Raw genomic sequence first — 8,467 nt, forward strand, 5'->3', positions numbered from 1 at the left:
TTTAAAGTCTGTTTTCTTTGAAATTAGGGTTAAAACCATTGCTTTTTTCTGGTTTCTTTCATCCCTTTATTTGGAGTCTGTGGGTGTCATTGCATGTGACATTGGTCTCTTGAAGACAGCATACCATTGGGTCTTGCTTTTTTATCCATCCTGGCCCTCTGTGCCTTTTAAATGAAGTATTTAGCACATTTACATTAAAGGTTAGTATCGATATGTGTGGATTTTATCCTGTCATTGTGTTGCTAGCTGGTTATTATGCTGACTTGTTTGTGTGGTTGGTTTGTAGTGGCAGTGGTCTGTGTGCTTAAAGGGAGTTTTTGTATAGACTGGTAACAGTCTTTTCTTTCCATATTCAGTGCTCCTTTCAAGATCTCCTGTAAGGCAGGTTTGATGGTTAAAACAAAACAAAAACAAAAACAAAGAACCTCCCTCAGCATTTGCTTATCTAAAAACAATCTCATTGCTCTTTGGCTAAGGAAGCTTAGTTTGCGTAGATATTAAATTCTTGGCTTAAGAATTTTTCTTTAAGAATGTTGAATATAAACTCCCAAACTCTTCTGGCTTATAGGGTTTCTGCTGAGCAGTTCACTGTTAGCCTAATGGGCTTCCCTTTGTAGGGAAATGGCGGCTTTTTCTTGCTAGCTGCCTTTAACATTCCTTTTTTCATTTCAACATTAGAAAATCTGATGGTGATGTGTCTTGAGGATGATCTTTTTGTGTAGAATCTCACAGGGTTTTTCTCTGTTTCCTGAATTTGACTGTTAGCTTCTCTAGTGAGGCTGGAGAAGTTTTTGTGATGATATCATGAAATATGTTTTCCAAGTTGTTTGCTTTCTTCCTGTCCCTTTCAGGGATGCAAATGATTCACAGACTTGTCTTCCTTACATAATCCCACATTTCTCAGAGTTTTTGTTTCTTATTTTTTATTCTTTTATCTTTATTTTTGTCTGACTGTCTTATTTCAGAAAACCACTCTTTAAGTTCTGATGTTCTTTCCTCAGTGTGGTCTATTCTGCTGTTAATATTTGTGATTGCCTTGTGAAATTCTCATCCTGTAGTGTGTTTTTTGCTCTATCACATGAGTTAGATTATTTTTTAAATCGGCTGTTTCATCTGTCAGCTCCTGTACACTTTTGTTGTGATTTTTAGTTTCCTTGGATTGAATTTTGGTCTTCTGCTGAATCTTGATGACCTTTTCTATCCAGATTCTGAATTATATTTCTGTCATTTCTCCAGATTCTGGAGAGTTCACAAGGACCAGGGGCCTGGAGACAGCAAGGACAAGTGTTGTGAAACAGCAAAGACCACAACCCACCCCTCCTACTTGGAGCTCCAACCCAGGGAACTGCAAAGCTACTACTGGTTTGATACCCCTGGTTGGGGGAGTGGCTGGAGACTCAGCCCAGGAAGGATCCACCCAGTGAGAAGATATGGGATAGGGGACCCACATAACAAATAGTCTGGCTACCTTTGTGTAGGGCTGCTGCAGTATGCTGGGAGTCCACCACACTCCCTAGTCACCTCAGATTTTCCAGTATCTGAAGGTATCAACAGTGAAGGCTGTCAAACAGCAAAGATAGTGGCCTGCACCTCCCTCTGAAAGCTCTGTCCCAGGGAGGTATGGACTTGTTGTCAGCCCAAACACACCTGCAGGATGCGGCTGGAGACCCCAGTCAAGAGAGGCCACCCAGTGAGGAGAAACAGGATTGGGAAACTGCATAAACAGGATTGGGAATCTGGCTGCATTTTTTGTAGAGCATCTGTGCTGCACTGGAGGCCTACTCCAGCCTCCAGTCACCTCAGACTTTCCAAAGCCCAAAGGCAAGAACAACTAAGGCTGTCAAACATCACAGATGGTTATCTGTCCCTCCCTCTGGGAGCTTCGTCCTAGGGAGGTATGCAATCACTGTCAGCTGGAGTTTGGATGACTGGAGACCCCAGGTGGCGATTTTGCCCAGTGAAGACAAATGGGATCTGGGTTCCATGTGAATAAGCAGTCTAGCTGCCTCTCCATAGAGTTCCTGGGCTATGCCCTGGGACCACTCCAGTTCCTAATTGCCTTGGACTACCACTTCTTTGGGTTGGGGAAGCTCCCTTGGCTCTGGGTCACTCCTGGGAGGATTGTCATCCTGCCTTGCTTTTCTCCCTTCCCCATAGGTTATTTCTTTGATGAGTCCCAATGTGTGTACCTGGATCTTTCAACTGAAGGTGCTATATTTATTATTACTTGTCCCTTCCTTTTCCCTTAATGAGAGTGGCACACATTAGCTCCTTCTAGTTGGCCATCTTGGCCAACCTCCTCATAATTGTTTATAGTTTCATATTTTCTTTTTCTCTCTCAAACTCTACAAGTACTTGACCAAAGGATGAAATTTTTAATTTGGTTTTAACTTTATTAATTTGAATTTTAAATCAGCAGCAGAAAAAGCTGAGCCCTGGGGCAGAGTGCATGACATTTTTATGTGTGAGGATTATCTGGAAAGAGGGGGCTTATAGTGAAGAGAGACTCAGAAGCTAAAGGTTCCTGTCTTGCCTCCCTATATGTTTAACATGTAATAGGTGAAATTTCCCTCCCTACTTTGAGCCTTCTGCTCCCCCCATGTCCAATGAAATTAACCTCGATTAGGGCTCTAAATTTTTATTCAGCAAAACAATCCTTTCCTCAAATAAATCATCCTCAAAACACCTGTATATATAACACATTAATATGCCTGAGAGATGAGGGTCAGGCTGACTTTGGATAAGATTGGAATCTTACAACTGGATACTTTTTTCAAACCTAACACACACTCTACTCCACCCACAATGCTTTCACAGATTTTTTTGTAGTCATTTTTGTATTACTGTTTTAGATTTGGCAGACTAGCTCTAACCTTTTATATTTCCCCTCTTTCCTTTTTCCTTCCATTTGAAACATGGTATGTCTAAGAAACTTAACACTTTTTTTTAAATTGTATTAATTTAAATCTAAATTGTCACAGGTCCTTTGGCTAGTGACTACTGTGTTGGATGTGCGGGTCCTCAGTTCATCACATGAAACTGAGAAAGGGTACAAGCTTTATTTCTGAAAGCTCTTTCCTGAGACACTCCTGCTCTACTGTGCCTCCTGTAGTCCTGGTAGGCTAACTCTCTTCTGCTTTTCCTCCTTTTACAACTGCTGCTCTCAGTTCCCAGAACCTGAGTTTATTCTACTCCATTATTTTATTTTATTTTATTTTATCTTATTTTATAATTTTTTGAGACGGAGTTCCGTTCTTGTTGCCCAGGCTGGAGTGCAATGGCGCTATCTTGGCTCACTGTAACCTCCACCTCCTGGGTTCAAGCGATTCTCGTGCTTCAGCCTCCTGAGTAACTGAACCCCATCATTTTTCTGCTGTTTTTCAATCATAGGTTGCTTCCAGGTCCCATCTGCTCTTGCATATGGAGCCACTTCTAATTCTTGAATTTCTCAAATACCTCACCTATTACAATTTCTTGTGTTTTCCTATCATTTCGATTCTCATTTCTTCATCTTCTCTTGTCTCCCGTTGTATTCTTCTTCAAAAATGTTCTCACAGCTTTACTCTTTATACACCCTCAAAATCTTAAAATGGGGTCTTAAAATAGAAATCATAAGGCTAAAATAACAGATTCTTATGACAATAAGATCCAAATTCTAAACACGACCTAAGGCCATGCCAGACAAGGGTCAAATCATACACCCCTACAGGTCACTCTGACCCAGTGTATTGGTTAACAGACTTCCTGATTTTAACTTAAACATTCATTTCTGCTGACTCCATATATTTAGACTAAGCTTTATTCCTTTAGCCAATAGCAAATTAAATAATTTCTGAAACCACATATGACCTGTAAGCCATTTCAAGATATCCAATCTTTTAGGCCAAACCAATATATACAGTTCATGTATTAATTTATGACTTTGCCTGTAACTTCTACTTTCCTAAACTGTAAAAAACAGAGTTGTGACCTAACTGCCTCAAGACATCACACTCAAGGCTTCTTAGGTTTGTGTTGCCCTCTGGCTGTGGTCATTCATGTTGGCTCACAATAAACCTCTCTAAAATATTTTACATTGTTTGGGTTTTCCCGGAACAAGTCAAGTAATAAGAGTGCTCCCTACTGAATTAATAAATATATAAGTATTTTGCATCACTCAATTTATTTGAGAAAAGAAGATATTTTACACTGAATATTGCCTTAATCACTCTTCCATTCAGGAGTCCTAGTGACTTCTTCATTGTCTAAATTTCAATCTAGGGAACATGAGGATGGTAGCCTAAATTTATTGAACACTGATTATTCACCAGGCCTTGCAAAAAGTGTTTTAAATCTGTTATTACACTTACTTTTCTCAAAACTAGTTTGAAAAAATACAGTTATCTTCTCTTCTTTCTATATGAGAAAACTGAGGTTTGAAGAGGCTAAAAATGTTTCTTAATTCCAGAAAATTGGTTAATGATGGTGCTGTTCCTGACCTCATTCTTCTGACTTTAGAGTCCATATAATTACTTGCTGCAGTCTACAATATGGGTATGTGAAAACTCCTTTTCTCCTTGCAGCTGGATTGTGAGAGATATAATTCAAGGCACAGGAACATCTTGACATTCTGAGCTAATCCTCATCTCTGTGTGTGGTACAGATAGAACAAATCAGGATAATCCTAGCCAACTGTCCATGGAAATCAAGTGAGGATATTAATAGGAGTATGATGTACAGTATAGGCTAATTATGCATGTCTACTTAGAATTCTTGCTTTTTAGAGCAGGAAGAGAGCAAGTCAACCACCCCATTTTACAGATGGACACACTGATCTCCAGAGAGGGAAATGATTCCTTACTCATATTCCTTACTCATATTCCTTACTCATAATGATTCCTTACTCATGTACATTAGAACTAGATCCCAGGTCTGCTGACTCCCAATCGAGGGCCCAAGTAGTATTGAGGTCTGCATCATGAGACAGTCAACTGTCAGGTTGTGGACCTGAGACACAAGGTGCATTATATTTCTACTGAATATAATCTTAATCTCATCAGATTGTCTAAATATAAATTCTTTCCTTTTTCAGTGATTTTGTCATCTGTGGCAACTTAGTTTCCTTCTTTTTAGCTAACCTTGGGAGTGACTTTGGCTTATGATGACTATATTTTCTAAGCCTTTGACAGAGACAGTTCGTGTGTCCATGATTAAGCCATAAAAAGGCTTATTGGTGTCAGTCACATTCAGCATGAGTATACTCTCTGACCTTCTTTGTTTGAGGAGTATTTTGGACTAGAAGTTCTTTCTGGTGTTTTCTTTTGAGGCCTCCCAGTTTCTCTGATCTATCCTGCTCCTACCTCGGAAATTTCTCAGTTGACTGGATCCTTTCTCTTCCTCTTCTCCAACCCCTGCTGACTGTATGCTCCACTACTATGACACCAATTCTGTCCACTTTCTTCCTTATTGATATGAATATACTAACTTTAAGCCCTCTGCCTCCAATGGGTTCAGTTTTTGAGAAATTCAGAAACCCCAAAAGCAACCACGTGTGGCCAAAGCCATTTTCTCCATCAAATTATATGTTAGAACAAAATATTATATTAAGAGTCCTCCATAATATTAGAGGAAAGTTTTCACCCTCATTTAAGCAGATAACCTTAATATGTCCAATCTTCCAGAGAAAGAATTCTAATAAAAATGTAAAGTGGGAACAGATGAGAACCAACTTTTATACAAATTAGTAAGTTTTATGCTTTTGTATTTGTACCTAACTCATTACTAAAATTTTTAAGTGAAATCTGTAAGGTTTCTATTTGTGTCAGTCTATATGTTTATACATGTTTGCTATGTATATCTGACATTTTTCTACCCCCAGATGGTATTGTCTTTTTTGTTTGTTTGAGACAGAGTCTTACTCTGTCGCCAGGCTGGAGTGCAGTGGTGTGATCTCGGCTCACTGCCAACCTCTGCCTCCTGGGTTCAAGCTATCCTCCTGCCTCAGCCTCCTGAGTAGCCGGGACTACATGCACACACCACCATACCCAGCTAATTTTCTGTATTTTTAGTAGAGACGGGGTTTCACCATGTTGGCCAGGATGGTCTCGATCTCTTGACCTCATGATCCACCTGCCTTGGCCTCCCAAACTTTTGGGATTACAGGTGTGAGCCACCATGCCCGGCCTGGTATTGTCATATTAATTTATAAAATATCTGTATTAGTCCATTTTCATACTGCTGATAAAGACTTACTCAAGACTGGGCAATTTACAAAAGAAAGGTTTAATGGACTCACAGTCCCACGTGGCTGGGGAGGCCTCACGATCATGGTGGAAGGTGAAAGGCATGTCTCACATGGATGGCAGCAGGCAAAGAGAAAGAGTGAGAGCCAAGTGAAAGGGATTTCCCCTTATAAAACCATCAGATATCATGAGACTTATTCACTACCACGAAAACAGTTTTGGGGAAACCAACCCCACGATTCAACTATCTCCCACTGGTCCCTCCCACAACATGAGGAAATTATGGGAGCTACAATTCGAGATGAGATTTGGGTGGGAACACAGCCAAACTATATCAATCTCTTAAAAAGAATTCTATTCTAATAGGCTTAGAAAAAAATAAGCACTTCCTTAAAACTCCCAGAAATTTAGTAACTAATCCAAATGTTTTTCAAGGGTATGTAATTTGTATAAATCTTTGATAAATAAGACAGATTTGATAGTATTGGCTAAATAAAATCAGATATGTGACTGAGTTGTCAGCATGAAGTATAATGGAGACATACATTTTATTCTACTTGGGTTTACTATCCAAATAAGCTAATATTATATTTGATAGGTGTTGAATATTATAAAACTTATAAATCTGATTTTAATCAAAGTGAGTAATTATGCTAACAACTTTTTTTTAGTGATGATTATGTTTTCAGCTAACATTTACTCAATGGTGAAAACTGAAAGTTTTTCTTCTGAGATCAGGAACAAGACATGATACTCACTTTAACCATTTATTTTCAATGTAGTACTGGAAGTCCTAACTGGAAAATTAAGCAAGAAAAATAAATAAAAGTCACCCAAATAGGAGAGAAAAAAGTAATCCCTAAAGACTTCATCAAAAAAAAAATGTTAAAACTGATAAACAAATTTAGTAAAGTTGGGTGCAGGATAGAAAGTCAACATATAAAATCAGTAGTGTTTCTGTATACTAACAACAAACTGTTTAAAAAGTAAATCAAGAAAATAATCACTGCCATGGTCTGAATGTGTCCTCCAAACTGTGTGTAGAAAACTTAATCCCCAATGTAACCATGTTGAGAAGTGTGGCCTTTTGGGAGGTATTTAGGTTATGAGGGTTTTGTCCTCATGAATGGATTAATGCCATGATAAAATGGGCTTCAGGGAATGGGTTCATTCACTTTTATACATACATCTTCTGCCATGTGAGGATGTAGAAAGAGTAAGAAGGCCCACATTAGATGCTAGTACCTTGATCTTAGACTTCCCAGCCTCTAGTACCATTAGAGAATAAATTATTTTCTTTATAATTCATTTATAGCAGCACAAAATAAACTAAGATAATCTCACTTACAATAGCATAAAACAAATAATAAAATACCTAGGAGTAAGTTTAAACAAAGAAGTATAAGATAAGTATACTGAAAACTATAAAACACTGATGAACGGAATTAAACACAAGTAAATGAAATATGTCCCATGTTCATAGATTCAAAGAATTAATATTGTTGCAACATCCTTATTACCCAAATCAATCTATAGATGCAAAGCAATCCCTATCAACATTCCAATGTCATTCTTCACAGAAGTAGAAAAAAATTTCTGAAATTCATATAGAGTAACAGAAACCTCAAAGAGCCAAAGCAATCTTGATCAAAGAGAACAAAGCTAGAGGACCCATGCTATTAAATTTCAAAATATACTACAAAGCTATAGTAATCAAAACAGCATGGAACGACCATAAAAGTAGACACACTAAACAATGGATAGGATAGACAGCCCAGAAATAAACCCACACATATATGATTTTCAACAAAGGTGCCAAGAATCTACAATGGGGAAAGAACAGTATCTTCAATAAATGGTGCTGGGAAAACTGGATATTCACATGCACAGAAATGAAAGTGGATCCTTAGCTCATCCCCTATACAAGAGTCAACTCAAAATTCATTAAATACTTAAATGTAATACCAGAAACTAAAACTACTAGAAGAAAACAGAGGGGGAAGAAAGAGCTCCATAACATTGATCTGGACAATAATTTCTTGGGTATAACCCCAAAATCACAAGCAGCCAAAGCAAAAATAGACAAATGGGACAATACCAAACTAAAAAGCTTTGCACAGAAAAACAAAACAAAACAAAACAACAGAGTGAAGTGACATGGAAAGAGAGAAAATATTTGCAAATGATATATCTGATAAGGGACTAAAATTTGAAATATGCTAGGAACTCAAACACATCAATAGCAA

The sequence above is a fragment of the Pan paniscus genome, chromosome 4 (assembly GCF_029289425.2).
Source record: "Pan paniscus chromosome 4, NHGRI_mPanPan1-v2.0_pri, whole genome shotgun sequence".
Lineage (NCBI taxonomy): Eukaryota > Metazoa > Chordata > Mammalia > Primates > Hominidae > Pan > Pan paniscus.